This window comes from Cervus canadensis, chromosome 6 (assembly GCF_019320065.1).
Source record: "Cervus canadensis isolate Bull #8, Minnesota chromosome 6, ASM1932006v1, whole genome shotgun sequence".
NCBI classification, from domain to species: domain Eukaryota; kingdom Metazoa; phylum Chordata; class Mammalia; order Artiodactyla; family Cervidae; genus Cervus; species Cervus canadensis.
Genome location: NC_057391.1, coordinates 43650519 through 43666776, shown reverse-complemented (window position 1 = coordinate 43666776; position 16258 = coordinate 43650519).

Sequence of the window (16258 nt, the reverse complement as noted above, 5' to 3'; positions counted from 1 at the left end):
CTTTCACCTCTCTGGTACTCGGCCCTGTGAAACCTACTCACTCTGGCTTCACCAAACTCCCAATTCCATCCCCTCAACTCAGGGAGAGCACAAGGATCCCCCTGAGTCCCCTCTCCCCATGCTACAACCTGTAAATTCTCTCTACTGAGGGTAATTGTAGGCTTCCCTTGGTTGTTTCCCAGCTCTCCAAGATCCTTGGCCTTCGTTGCTTGTTGTCCAATGTCTTGAAAACCATTTTATCCAGTTTTTAGTTATTTCAAGTAGGTGGGTATATTCAGTTCCTACTACTCTATCTCAGCTAGGACAGAAAGCATATGTAAACCCAATTTACTGGATGATGGTTACGACAGCAAACACTTTTCCATCATGTTATAGTATTTACAAGGCTAGTATCTCCTAAGATTTTTATTTTGGAATAATTTAAAAGTTATGCTGCTGCTGCTAAGTCGCTTCGGTCATGTCCGACTCTGTGAGACCCCATAGACGGCAGCCCACCAGGCTCCCCCGTCCCTGAGATTCTCCAGGCAAGAATACTGGAGTGGGTTATGAAAATGTTGCAAATATAGAGTTCTGATACATACTTTACCCAGCTTCCCCTAATGTTACTATTTTTATTGGTATTTTTTAAATGAATTACTTTAAAAAAGTAATGAATGCTAATGGTAAAAAAAAATCTGTAAAGAACAAATATTTAAAACATGTTATATTTTATATATGAGAATATAAGTAACACAATAACCATATATCAGGGTATTCTTTTCATGTTTCTAGGTATTGGGGAAGGAGAACACTGTTCTTTTTTTATTTCTACCACAACGAATAGAGGAGGGAACCCATATCTCCTTTCCCTTGGAGAGGGTTGGAAGGGACTCATCCTTCTGTGTTCTCTGTCTACATTCAGTCACTCTTCTCGAGTGGGCAGAAGTAGCTCTTCTGGTGAGGCCCAGCATCGGGCTCTGTTTGGCTAGTGGGCAGAGTTAAAATGTTAAAGGCCAACTCCTGAGGGTGGGTTCACTTGACCTCTCCTTTGCTTCCTGTCGGCATGTGGTAAACTCATCCAGGGCAAGGCCCAGTGATGCCTCCCTCTTTCATTCTCTCTTTTTCCCGCAGTAACCGTGCAAGTAAGACAAGCCAGTAGTCCATGATGCCACCTGGGGAACTGAGCTCAGAGATTATTGGGTGGGCCTAGCTATTCCTACAGACAAGTCCTTGAGTCTGTATCCAGGGGAAGAAGGAGGCTCTACTTTGGCATCAACTCCAAGTCCTGTTCTTCTGTAGGCTGATATTGGTTTTTGGTGGTTCCCTTGTTAGTAATAATGCTATTATCTTGATACCCTTTTGTCCAATGATTGCCTTTTGGCCAGAATCTTAAGGAAAGAGGGGGACGTGGTAAAATCTGTATACCCAACCTCACACCCAAACCCCCAGAAATTTACTCGACAGCATCATTTTTAACAGCAATAATGTAGAACTACTTTGTAGTTACATCCACAATGAATTCGTTCAGTTCCCTACTGTTGTGCATTTAGTTTGTTTTTAATTTCTCACTATTATAAACAATGTTGTGATTATAATAATTTTATATACTGATGTTTTCATAGGTATCTATTTTTTTATTTATTCTTTTTATGTGGATAAGCTTCTGCCAGCTGAATAATAGTGCCTACATCTAATCTTGAAATCTCACAGATAGATTCTCCTTAGTCCTGGATAAATAATCCAAAGATTCTACTAAATTATGTTTTTGTAGAAAGATCATTTTAGATGTCAAAAGAGCAGAGAATAAGCAATTTAAATGGATTTTTACTCTATTATATAAAAATATACTATTTTAAATAAGACTTAAACATATAGAATTGATGACAAATAAAAAGAAATAGAGGTATCCCAGGTGGCTCAATGGTAAAGAATCTGCCTGCCAAGTAGGAGACTCAAGTTTGGGTCCTGGATGGGGAAGATCCCCTGGAGAAGGAAGTGGCAACACACTCTAGTATTCTTGCCTGGGAAATCCAATGGACAGAGGAGCCTGACGGGCTATAGTCTTTGGGGTTGCAAAGAGTTGGACATGACTTAGCGACTAAACAACAACAACAGACAGAAATACAAACTCTTTAGCTCAGGGTGATGTTTTACATTAACCGTTGATTCTTCTCCTTTACCACAATATTTAATATAAGTTTTTCCTCAAGTCTAAGCAGAGATGAAGCTTTTGATTTACCTTTTATTAGTATTAAAAAAAAACTTTTCTCAAGATATTCTAATTTTTTCTTTGCTGCACTGACACGTGAGATCTTAGTTCCCTGATCAGGTATCAAGCCCGGGCCCTCTTCAATAGAAGCACGGAGTCTTTTTTTTTTTTTAACTTGCTATAGGCTTCACATGCCCCATTTAAAAAAAATTTTTTTTCTTTTTATTAACTTATTTTTTATTGAAGGATAATTACAGAATTTTGCTGTTTTCTGTCAAGCCTCAACACGAATCAGCATAGGTATACATATATCCCCTCCCTTTTGAAACCCATTCCCCTCTCCCTTCCCATCCCACCCCTCTAGGTTGATACAGAACCGCCGCCCACCTTTGATTTCCCTGAGTCATGTAGCAAATTCCCATTGGCTATCTATTTTACATATGGTGATGTAAGTTTCCATGTTACTCTTTCCATACATCTCACCCTCTCCTCCCCTCTCCCCATGTCCATAAGTCTATTCTCTATGTCTGTTTCTCCACTGTTGCCCTGTAAATAAATTCTTTAGTACCATTTTTCTAGATTCCATATATATGCATTAGATCACGGTATTTGTCTTTCTCTTTCTGGCTCACTTCACTCTGTATAATAGGCTCTAGGTTCATCCACCTCATTAGAACTGACTCAAAGGAAACCAGATCTGAAAGAGACACATGTACCCCAATGTTCATCGCAGCACTGTTTATAATAGCCAGGACATGGAAGCAACCTAGATGCCCATCAGCAGATGAATGGATAAGGAAGCTGTGGTACATATACACTATGGAATATTACTCAGCCATTAAAAAGAATTCATTTGAATCAGTTCTAATGAGATGGATGAAACTGGAGCCCATTATACAGAGTGAAGTAAGCCAGAAAGATAAAGACCAATGCAGTATACTAACGCATACATATGGAATTTTAAAAGGTGGTAATGATAACCCTACATGCAAAACAGAAAAAGAGACACAGATGTACAGAACAGACTTTTGGACTTTGTGGGAGAAGGCGAGGGTGGGATGTTCTGAGAGAATAGCATTGAAACAAGTATACTATCAAGGATGAAACAGATCACCAGCCCAGGTTGGATGCATGAGACAAGTGCTCAGGGCTGGTGCACTGGGAAGATCCAGAGGGATGGGATGGAGAGGGAGGCAGGAGGGGGGATCGGGATGGGGAACACATGTAAATCCATGGCTGATTCATGTCAATGTATGGCAAAAACCACTACAATATTGTAAAGTAATTAGCCTCCAACTAATAAAAATAAATAGAAAAATTAAAAAAGAACTGACTCAAATGCATTCCTTTTAATGGCTGAGTAATTCCACTGTGTATATGTACCACAACTTCTTTATCCATTCGTCTGTCAATGGACATCTAGGTTGCTTCCATGTTCTAGCTATTGTAAATAGTGCTGTAAAATTTTATTATTTTTTATTGAAATATATTTGACATAGAACACTGTGTAAGTTTAAAGTGTACAACCTGATGATTTAATATATTCACATATTGCAATATGATTGCTACTGTAGCATTAGTTGGCACCTCTATTGCCAAATGCATGAAAACAGAAAATAACATGGTGGTTACCAGGGGCTAAAGGGTGCAGGAACAGATGTTTTTTAAGAGTATTGCAACCAATAGATAAATAAGTCCTAGAGGTCTAATGCACAGTGTAGTGGATTAGACTACACTAATAATAATGGATATATGTATATGTATGGCTGAGTCACTTGACTATGTATCTCAAAGTATCAAAACATTGTTAACTGCTGTATTCTAATATAAAGTAAAAAATAAATATAACCAAAATTTACTAAGGGAATACATCTGAATTATTCCTACCATGCCCATGTTCTAGATGTGTATAAAAATACCTGGCAGCTTCTAGCCAGCCTGACCTAAAAAACTAGAGCAGTTTTCAAGCTTCTATTGCTGATTTGTGTAATAAACATCATATCTTAAGTTTTCTCATTAGAATTTAGTTCCTTTTAAAAGTTTAGAACATTTAATCCATTCAAAACCAGTAACTCCTTTTTAATATATTTTGTAGCTTCACTTCACTATCCTGAAAACAAATTCATAGATTATATATATTGTTGTTGTTGTTATTTGTTGCTAAGTAGTGTCTGACATTTTGCAACCCCATAGACAGTAGCCCACCAGGGTCCTCTGTCCATGGGATTTCCCAGGCAAGAATACTGGAGTGGGTTGCCATTCCCTTTTCCAAGGGATCTTCCCGACCCAGGAATCGAACCCACATTTCCTGCTTGGCAGGCAAATTCTTTTTTTTTTTAATTAATTAATTAATTTTAATTGGAGGCTAATTACTTTACAATATTGTGGTGGTTTTTGCCATACATTGACATGAATCAGCCATGGGTGTACATGTGGCCCCCATCCCAAACCCCCCTCCCACCTCACTCCCCATCCCATCCCTCTGGGTTGTCCCAGTGCACCGGCTTTGAGTGCCCTGTTTCATGCGTCAAACTTGGACTGCTGCTCTATTTCACATATGGTAATATACAGTTTCAATGCTGTTCTCTCAAATCATCCCACCCTTGCCTTCTCCCACAGAGTCCAAAGTTCTGTTATTTATATCTGTGTCTCCAGCGTTCTTGCCTGGAGAATCCCAGGGACAGGGAAGCCTGGTGGGCTGCCGTCTGTGGAGCTGCATAGAGTCGGACACGACTGAAGCGACTTAGCAGCAGCAGCAGCTCTTTTGCTGCCTCGTATATAGGGTCATCATTACCATCATTCTAAATTCCATATGTATGCCCTAATACACTGTATAAGTGTTTTTCTTTCTGACTTACTTCACTCTGTATAACAGGCTCCAGTTTCATCCAACTCATTAGAACTGATGCAAATGTGTTCTTTCTAATAGCTGAGTAATATTCCATTGTGTATATGTCCACAACTTTCTTATCCCTTTGTCTGCCAGAAGCATAGACTCTTAACCACTGGACCAGCAGGGAAGTCCCCAAGATAATCTTATTTTTAATGTGTGAAAATTGAGGATGTTAGGGAAGGTTGTCAACCTATTTCATTTCTCTGTAATGGATTTGCCTCCGTATCTGTCTCCCTAGGACTTGCCTGATAGGCTATACTTATCTTTACAGACTCCCGGCCTCTGTCTTTCCTCTCCTTGAGGCAGTCAATAGTGAGGCCATACCCCATCCCCCTGCCCCTGCCCCTTCCCACCAGGCCTAGCACTGAACCTGACACCGAGCAGGCTCTTGTAAATGATTATCCAAGTTCTTACAGTGAACGCTGCTCCCAGCCGTGGGCTAACACCTGGAGATTGTGTTCTCCCAGCAAAGACTGTACTCCGTTAACTAGATCCTGAGCATCATCTGGCTTTGTTCGCATAAAAAGCATGGTCTTGAGTTCTAAGGCCACTCTACAGGCACAGTATGAGCACAATGTCATTTTTGTTTGACTAAGAGAGAGCCTCAAGGCGCTATTTCAGGGGAGGGCTGTTATGGGAAACAGACTCCCACGTTGACTATTTTGAGGCAGTGTGTGCTTAGTCACTCAGTTGTGTCTGATTCTTTGCGACCCCATGGACTGTAGCCCACCAGGCTCCTCTGTCCTTGGGATTCTCCAGGCAAGAATATTGGAGTGGGTTGCTATGCCCTCCTCCAGGGGATCTTTCTGACCCAGGGATTGAACCCAGGTCTCCTCCATTGCAGAATTTACCCTCTGAACCACCAGGGAAGCCCATTTTGAGGCACCTGAAACTATGGATTCCCATGACAGGGGCTATTTCTTTAGAGCTGAATTGTTTAAAGAAACTGGGTAGGGTCCAAAAGGTCATTCAGGGGGCCCTTTCATTCTGTCCATGCCTGAGCCAAGGGTCACTGCTGGTCTGGCCTGTGCAAGGGAAGTAGCCATAGAGCTAACCTCGCCACAAAGGCCAGAGGTCCACAATCACACCACGGTGACATAGGAAAGGAACAGAAAGGTCAATAATACAGAGACAAGATAAAAAGAGGTCATAGAGGCTAAGGGCCTCGGATGCTGGAGGCTCTCAAGAAAAGGAGTTGTTTTCTTTGTTAAGATGATAAGAAAGAACAACCTTTCAGAGCCAACTTATCTCTCTCCACCTCCTCTTCCTCTGCCCTCCCTTAAGTGTTCTTTCTCACTCTAAGTTTCTTCCCTGGGTGATCCCTTTGACATTTAAGACCCCAGCGTACCCCGTATTGAATCCATCTCAGGTCTGTCCCTCAGCCTGTAACCGCTATGCCCTGGACTTATCCTAACTAGAGTCATGGTTTGGTCCAGCTTTCCTTCTCCATCACCCAAGTGACTCCAAGATCTGTCAGTCTATCACCAACATGCTTCTCAGACCAGCTCCTCTCCTCACCCCATTGTCCCTCCTTCCCTTGTTGCAGCCTCATCCTGCCTCCCTAGGCTGTTGTGTCTTCTCCAGCCTGGCCCGAATTTAGTCTCATTCTTCACTGAATCGAACATCACAGTGTCGTCGTGATTACTCATAAAATCTCTCCATGGCTTCCAAATCTGCTGTGGCTAAAACCCAAGTCTTCATATATTCACATATAAAGATTTTTTAGATTCTTTTCTATTATATGTTATTACAATGTACTGAATATAATTCTCTGTGCTATACAGTAGGTCCTTGTTGGTTATCTGTTTTATATATAGTAGTATGTATTTTTCAATCCCAAACTCCTAATTTATCCCTCCCCTACCCCTTTCTGCTTTGCTAACCATAAGTTTGTTTTCCGTATCAGTGAGTCTATTTATGTTTTGTAAATAAGTTTATTTATATCATTTTTTAAGATTCTGCTATGAATGATATCATATGATATTTATCCTTCTCTGTCTGAATTACTTATTATGGTAATTTCTAGGTTCATCCATGTAACTGCAAATGTCATTAATTTTTATGACTAAATAATATTCGCATATATCACATCTTCCTTATCCATTCATCTGTCAACAAACATTTAGTTTGATTCCATGTCTGGGCTATTGTAAATAGTGCTACTGTGAACATTGGGGTGCATGTATCTTTTTTAATTCAAGTTTTCACCTTTTCTTATATATTTATTGACCAGGAACCAGATTGCTGGATCTTATGGTAACTTAGTTTTTTAAGGAACCTCCATACTGTTCCCTATAGTGGCTGCACCAATTTATATTCCTACCAACAGTATAGGAAGTTTCTCTTTTCTCCATCATCTCTAGCATTTATTATTTATAGGCTTTTTGATGATGGCCATTCTGACTGATGTGAGGTGATACCTCGTTGTAGTTTTGATTTGCATTTCTCTAATAACTAGCAATGTTGAGCATCTTTTCATGTGCCTGTTGGGCTATCTGTATATCTTCTTTAGAGAAATGTCTATTTAGGTCTTCTGCCCATTTTTTAATTTTTTTTTTTTTGTATTGAGTTGTATGAGCTATTTGTATAAATATATATACATACATATATATGTATATATATTTATACATACTCTGTGTAAACTCTAATATTGGAGTTTATAGGACAGGATATCTTTTATTAAATTTTCAAATAAAAAGAAAAAAGTACACAGGGCATTAATTATAAGTTACACCACAATTGGGCTTCCCTGGTGGCTCAGATGGTAAAGAATCTGCCTGCAATGCAGGAGACCCAGGTTTGATCCCTGGGTTGGGAAGATCCCCTGGAGAAGGGAATGGCAACCCACTCCAGTATTCTTGCCTAGAGAATTCCATGGACAGAGGAGCCTGGCAAGCCCCAGTCCATGGCATTGCAAAGAGTTGGATACAACTGAGAATGCTAGTTCTTTCTCTATGGGATCTTCCCAACCCAGGGATCAAACCGTGGTCTCCTATATTGCAGGCGGATTCTTTACTGACTGAGACATCAGTAGACTTTCAAATCAGTCTTGCAGTCTATCTGCTTTCTCCTTTGATGTTTAATTAATTTTTCTTCCATGGTTTCTCAAAGTTTCTACCATATTTTAACTATTTTTATGCTTCTTTAAATTTTCAAATCCATAATTAAACACATAAGAGTTCAGAATGCATAAAATTCTTTGATTAACTAAATATACAGTTGAGAATACCCAAATTTCACACACTTTTATGTACTGTTCAAAAAACATTACATGGAGTGGGAATTCTAAGTTTAGATTTGAGAAGGTTAATGACATAAATGATCAGAAATGTAAATGATTCTTATAAACAGCTGCATACTTGCCTGTCACCTCTCAGTATCAATATTTATATAAGTTAACACACCTGCTTCTTAGAGGATCTCTGAATATTTTCCATATTTTGGCAGGAGTGCTCAATTTAAAAAAATGTGCTGAGATGAACTCTTAAGAAAAAGGACACAGTGTTTCACGTAGCCCCATTAGAGCATGAGCCCATTGTGTTATAGTGGTGAGGGGCTCAGCATGTATCCCACCACCCAAGGACTCTTTGTGCACTAGCCTGGGCTCCATAAATGCTACTGGGGCCATGGAGAGGTTTGGTGCTCATGCTTTTGTTAGCCAAGCATGCTGTCTCTAACAGTGATAGCAAGGCACAGCTCTTTAAAAAGAACAATTCCTCTTCCTGATATAACTTCAAAAGTTGGGAGTCTTTCCCAAAACATCTATGTCTCCCTTTATAGTTCAGTCAACCCAGGATTTGTATTGTAAGCATTGATATCCCCCAGCCTGTCCCAGGGCTTCCCATGAGAAATCTGGCAATGTGATGCCTCCTTTCCTTGGTCCTAAAACTCTCGAGTTCCATCCTTAAGGAAACTCCTTTAGGACCAGTATCTTGGGACTACTAGTCAATTCCAGCGTATCTGTGCCTTCCCGAACAGCAACCTGCAGCAGTCTAGTCTGGAAAGACAATCTGACTTTCTTCTTTGGACACTATCCCTGGGGCCCGCACAACACCTGCCCACAGTGGGCACTAAAGACATGCTTGTTGAGTCAATGTGTGAGCACCAAGTGTGTACCCCTACAGACCATTCCATATGTGAGCCCCAGCGTCCCTGACCTTCATGACTCAACCGTTGTGGGTTAACTTGACTCAGGCTTTGCTAGCGATCACATTCCAAGCCTATGGGAGCAGGAAGGCAGAAATACAGACTTTCTGCCTGAATCACTAGACCACAGTTTTCCTGTGGAACAAAAGACTGTCTGATTCCCTGACCTCTTTCCTCCATATTCCTCCATCTGCTGGGACCCATGTCGGGGAGGCAAACTGCTATCATCTACCAGGCAGCTGGGTTCAGCGGCTTGATGTCAGGTCATAAGCAGAGAACCATACATTGTAAACAAACCCGGGGCTGTTGTCATTGTTTTAAGTTTCTCCAGGGACCTCACTAGACAGGGGCTGGCTCCAGGCAGGCACATTTCCCTGATAGTTCTCACCACAGACCATCCACTGAGGATGTTGAAGGTCTTAAATCATGAGCCATCCAGCTGAGCTGTAATTTCTCTCCACAAGTTGTCTAACATTCATTCTGTGATGCGTTGAGAGCTGGCAGCCAACTGGATGTGTCTACTCTCTCTGGTTCACTGTGGTCACAGTCCCCATGTAGAGGTGAGGGTTTCTGGTTGAGTCTTTTTCTGTCATTCTCAGGCAGAAGGGTAAATTAGGCTGTAAAATCAGATGCCATTTCACGAGCTCAGGCTTTGCTTCAAAGAGTAGCAGGTTACTGTTCACTCCCTGAACAATCGTTGAGTACTTCCTAAGTGCTCAGCAAGGCTAAAAGGACAACCGGACATGATTCCTCCTTTCATGTGTCTTATATGGTAATGGGTCAACTGTTCAGTGAGCAATTGTAATCTGTTGATAAAGGCTGTAATAGAAGAGATGTAGAGTAGCATATGCTCTACGTTTTCCTCCTCTTTCATTGGGAGATGCACATATAGAAAAGTCTGTGTGTGTGGGCTAAGTTGTGTCCGACTAAGTGCTACAGTTGTGTCCGACTCTTTGTGACCCCATGGACCATAAGCCCCTCCAGGCTCCTCTGTCCATAGAATTCTCCAGACACGAATATTGGAGTGGGTTGCCATGCCCTCCTCCAGGGGATCTTCCAGACCTAGGAATCAAACCTGCATCTCTTACATCCCCTGCATTGGCAAATGGGTTTTTTACCACTATCACCATCTATACCATTTATACAAACTAAGAAATAGTTACAAATGGACACCAATAAGACCATGATGCAGGTCTAGATTGAGAATATCTGCCAATACCTCAGAAGCCATCTATCTGCTCCTTGCTGATCAAAAGCAAATCCCACTCCCCTAATCCCCCAGAATAACCACTTTCCTGACTTTTGAAGTAATTTTTTTTTTTATTTTGTTTTACCCTCTATGAGTGCATCACTAAGGAATATAGTTTAATTTGGCCTGTTTGGGGAATGGAATCATCCTCTATATATTCCTTAGTGTCTGGCTTCTTTCATTCAAACTTGTGCTTGTGAGATTCATTCATTTTGTTTTGTAGAGTTATGTTCTGTTCATTTTATTTGCTGTATAGTATTCCATCATATAAATAGACTACAATGTATCTGTTCAACCATTGATGGACATTTGTGTTACTTCCAGTTTTTGCCTATCACAAACACTACTGGGTCTTGTGATATGTGTATGTTCAGTTTTAGTAGCTATTGCCAGATGTTCACAGTGGGTAATTCCATCCTCAGTATTTGTGAGTTCCTATTTCTCTACATCCCTTTCTACACTTAACACTGTCTGATGTTTTAATTTTTGCTCACCTGTTGGGTATAAAATGGTATTTCATTGAGATTTCATTTCACACATCCCTGACTACTAAGTAGATTGGGGAATTTTTTTTTCACATATATCTAGGCTATTTTTATTTCTTCTCTGAACATGTCTATGGTACATTTTGCCCATCTTTCTTTTTTTTGGTTTTATTTTTATTTATTTATCTGATTTTGATTTTGGCTGAACTGGGTCTTTGTTGCTGTGTGCAGGCTTTCTATAGCTGCAGTGCAAGGGCTTCTCATTGCAGTGGCTTTTCTTACTGCAGAACATGGATTCCAAGACACATGGGCTCAATAGTTGCTGCTCAGATCTCAATATTTGCCGTGTGTGGGCTTAGTTGCCTCATAGCATGTGGAATCTTCTCAGGCCAGGGATTGAACCCACATCCCCCACATTGGCAGGTGGAATCTTAACCATTGGACCACCAGGGAAGTCTTGTTTTTCTGTTTCTTGATGATGCATAGTTATTTTTATATTCTAGAGGCTAATTCTTTGGTGACTATATATGTGGCACATGTCTTTTCTTGTATTCTTGTCTTCTTTATAAAAGATGTCATTTTATGAAGAAGTTCTAACTTTAGTGTAATCATATTTATTCATCTTCTCCTTTATGGCTTCTACATCTTCTATCTTGGCTATGAAAGTCTTTTCCACCTTGAGGTCATTAACACATTCTATTTTGTCTTCTAAACACTTAATAGCTGTTCCTTTTTTTAACTTTTAATTTTGAAATAATTATAAACTCACAGGGAGTTGCAAAAATAATGAATAGATGTGACATCTTGTATACCTGTAGTACAGTGTAAAAACCCAGAAACTTTGGCTAGATGACAGACCTTATTCCGTCTTCACCAGTTTTCACATGTACTCTGTGTGTGTGTGTGTGTGTGTGTGTGGTTTTTACGTAATCTGGTCCCATGTATAGATTTGCATTTCATTGTTTAGTGCTTAACCTGCTTGGAATTGCTTTTATGTGTGGTGTGAGGTGGGTATTCAATGTCCCTCCAGTCCCCAGTGAACATTTATCAAGAATGTTCTAGCATCGCTTATTGAATAGTCCATCCTTTCCCCACTGATATACAATACTGTTTTGTAATAATTCAGGTTTCTGTATATGTTTATGTCTGTTTCTGATCTCTCTGTTCTACTCTAGTGATCTACTTATCCATTCCTGCTCCAGCATCACACTATCTTAATTATTTTATATTAAGCTGATTAATTCCTAAGACTTTGTTCTTCAAGAGTGTCTTAGCCAATCTTGGGTTTTTTCTTTTCAATATGAATTTTAGAAGTCTTTTCAAGTTTCACAAATGATCTTGTTAGGGCTTTTCTTGGAACTACATTAAACTATGTTGTGAATAATCAATATCTTTACTATGGTGAATCTTCTTATCCAAGAACATGATTTAGTTCTTAATTCAGCTAAATTTTTTAACATCTTTCAGGAAAGTGTTGCAATTTTCTCCATAAAGAGCTTGCATATGTCTGGTTAATTTCATACTTTGCCTATTTTGTTTCTCTTACAAAGTTTATCATTTCAGTTATATTTTCAAACATTGTTGGTGGTGTATTGAAGTATAACAGAATTTTGCATATTGACCTTCAATACATCGGCTTTGCTAAAATCTCATTAATTCTAATAATTTATTTATAAATTCTTTTTTCTGAGAAGGTAATTATGCAGTCTTCTATAGTTGCCTTGGATCAGGTTAATTCATTTTCTTCCCTTCCTAGTTTATTTGCTCATCATTTCTCCTTCCTCAATCTTCCTTCCCATAATATTTTTTCTTAAATTATCTCCTTTAAAGACTCCTTTTTAAAATGTCTGTCTTTTTAAACTGTCTTTTAAAAATCTCTCTTGATTTGTGCTTATCTGAAAAATTTTTTGCTCTTGTTCTTAAAAGAAAAATTTAATGATATAAAATTCTATGTCTCAACTTTATTGAGGTATAATTTATATATCATAAAATGTCTCCATTTTGAGTGTGCAATTCAATAGTTTTGTGACTTTATTGAGTTGTATAATGTAATGTAACCATTATCATAATACAGTTTTAGAACTTTTATATCATCCCAGTAAGATCTCTTATACTCACTCATAGTTAATTCCTTCTCTTACTCCCAGGCAACCATTAGTCTACTTTTTATCTCTAAAAATTTGCCTTTTCTGGGCTTTCCATATACATGGAATTATGCAACATGTACCTCTTGTGTCTGGCTTCTTTCACTCAGCATTCCACTTAGTCTTTCACTGTATGAACATAGCTCATTTGGTTTATCCATTCACTAATTGCTTGTTTCCATTTTGTGATTAATGATGCTATGAACATTATGCAAGTCTTTATGTGGACATATGTTTTCATTTCTCTTGGGTATTATCTCTAAGAGTGGAATTGTTGGGTCATATGGCAAATTTATGTTTAAGTTTTAAGAAACTGTGAAACCTTTTTCCAAAGCAGCTTCCTACCAATAATAATACTTGAGGATTTTGATTTCTCCACATTCTTGTCAATATTTGTTGTTGTCTGTTTCTGATTGTAGCCATTGTAATGGGTGTCAAACTGTACTTCATTGTAGTTTTAACTTGCATTTCCCTAACGACTAATGGTATTAATACTAGGCATCTTCTCGTCACGTATTAACCATTTGCTTATCTTCTTCAGTGAACTGTCTAATCAAATCTTTTGCCCATTTTAACTGAGTGTTTATCTTCTTTTTGAGTTGTTAAGAGTTCTTTCTTTATTCTGCACACAGGTCTGTTATGAAATGAGTGTTTCTGTCCCCTCAGAATTCGTATATTGAAATCCTAACCCCTAGTATGATAGTATTAGGAGGCGGGCCTTTGGGAGGTCATGAGGGTGGGGTCCTCATGTGTGGGATCAGTGGCCTTTTAAGGAGACCCCAGGTGCTTCCCAGGTGGCTCAGTGGTAAAGAATCCACCTTCCAAACAGGAGACACAGGTTTGATCCTTGTGTCGGGAAGATCCCCTGGAGAAGGAAATGGTAACCCACTCCAGTATTCCTGCCTGGGAAAACCCATGGACAGAGGAGCAAGATAGGCTACAGTCCATGGGGTTGCAAAGAATCAGACACAACTAAGTGACTAAACAACAACAGAGAGACCCCAGAGAGCTCCTAAACTCTCCCTCTGCCTTGTGAGGAGACAAGAAAGCAGCTGTCACTAGCACCTAACCACGCTATCATCCAAATTTGGACTTCAGTCTCCAGAACTGTAAGAAATATCAGTCACCCAGTCTGTGGTACTTTGTTATAGCAGCTTGAATGAACTAAGACAAAGTCTTTTCTCAGATATGTTATTTGCATATATTTTTTTCTCAGTCTCTGTCTTGTGAACATTTATGCCTCAATTCTTTATCTATGGAATTTTTTGAGGCTTAAATAGAAGTTGCATTGCTCTAGAAATGAATTGGGCTTCCCAGGTAGCTCAAACAGTAATGAATCTGCCTGCAATGTGGGAGACCTGGATTTGATCCCTGGGTTGGGAAGATAAGGAGAAGGGCATGGCAACCCACTCCAGTATTCTTGCCTGGAAAATTCCATGGACAGAGGAGCCTGGTGGGCCACAGTCCATGGGTCACAAAGAGTAAGACACAACTGAGCAACTAACACACAGAGAGATGAATTGGGTTTGCTTCTGCCAGTCACCTGGGGGATTTGCATGGTCCAAGCAGACTCCCCAGACCCCTTGTTTACTTTCCAGACAATAGGAAAGTCAGGAGGGGGAAGGGTGGTACATACTTCTTCACTTTCAGGGCAGGGGAGTAAGTTGCATATTGACTCCCACTTGGTATCCCAGAACTTAGTCATACGATCATATCCAGCCATGAAGTAGGCTGGGAAATGCAGCTTTTAGCTCAGTGGCTAATGTGCCCAGCTAAAAATTCTATGCAAAACGGCAGTGCACGCTCTAGTAAATGACAGAACTCATATTCAAACTCAGGTCTGTGTCATTCCAAAGCCACGCCCTTGCAACTATGCTATGCTACCTTCCTGGGAAGAAGCCAACAGGAAATCTTGTTTTAATAGTGTCCTGAGAACCCTCATGCTGCCCCTCACTCCCTACCCCAGCCAATGAGTGTCAGAGCCAGGGTTTGGACAAGGATCTGCTCAAAGGATCATCTTGCTCTACCACTCTACCCTCTGGACCATTCCTGAAAGGGGCATTTTCATGGTCATCTGGATGGCATCATACTCATTCTGTGTTTTTCTTGGGATCCAGTAGCTACCCTCCCAAATGCCGTTCCTCCTTCTCTTGCCAGAGAACTAACTTTGCTCTGTGGCCCAGGATTCATAGTTTTTTTAATCTGTTCTGTGACCTGGAGTCTCCCTGGCAGGGATGATACTTGGAGGACAAAGCTCCTGATGGAATGCCCACTGCAGTGGCCAGTCAGGAAATGTCACTGGACTTGAGGCTGCACACAGAGGCATCTATTTCAGCTGGGAGGGCACCTGAATGTGAAAATTGTTGTTTCTTTTTCTTTCCTTTGAGGACTTTTATAGGAACCTGAGAACCAACAAAGTGAGAGAAATGAGTGATAGTCTCAAAGGCAGATTTCTTCAATGGGCTGAGCTCTTATTGGGCAACTATGAATGCCTGGTTCATGCCACCTCACTCACTGTCTTAGCTTCATTCTGTTTAGGGATGGTTCAGTTCAGTTTAGTCCAGTCGCTCAGTCATGTCCGACTCTTTGCAACCCCATGGACTGCAGCATGCCAGGCTTCCCTGTCCATCACCACTCCTTCCTAGAGCTTGCTCAAACTCATATCCATTGAACCATTTCATCCTCTGTCATCCCCTTCTCCTCCTGCCTTCAACCTTTCCCAGCATCAGGGTCTTTTCCAGTGAGTCAGTTCTTCACATCAGGTGGCCAAAATAGTGAAGTTTCAGCTTCAGTATCAATCCTTCCAATGAGTATTCAGGACTGATTTCCTTTAGGATTGACTGGTTTGATCTCCTTGCAGTCCAAGGGATGATTACTGTCTCCCTAATCAGAGAGGGCAAGCTGAGTGCTGAGCAAAAAGTTAGAGAGGTTCCCTTCCTTTGGGATAGAGGAAATGAAATGCTTGGAGCTGCTTAAAATGATGAGGAAGGGACTTCGCGGGCTGTACAGTGATTAAGACTGTGAATGCAGGGGGCACAGATTTGATCCCTGGTTTAAGAGCTAAGGTCCCACATGCTGTTCAGTACAATCAAAAATAAATTAATTAGTTAAATTTAAAAACCTTCCCAGGGACTTGGCCCAGTGGCTAGGACT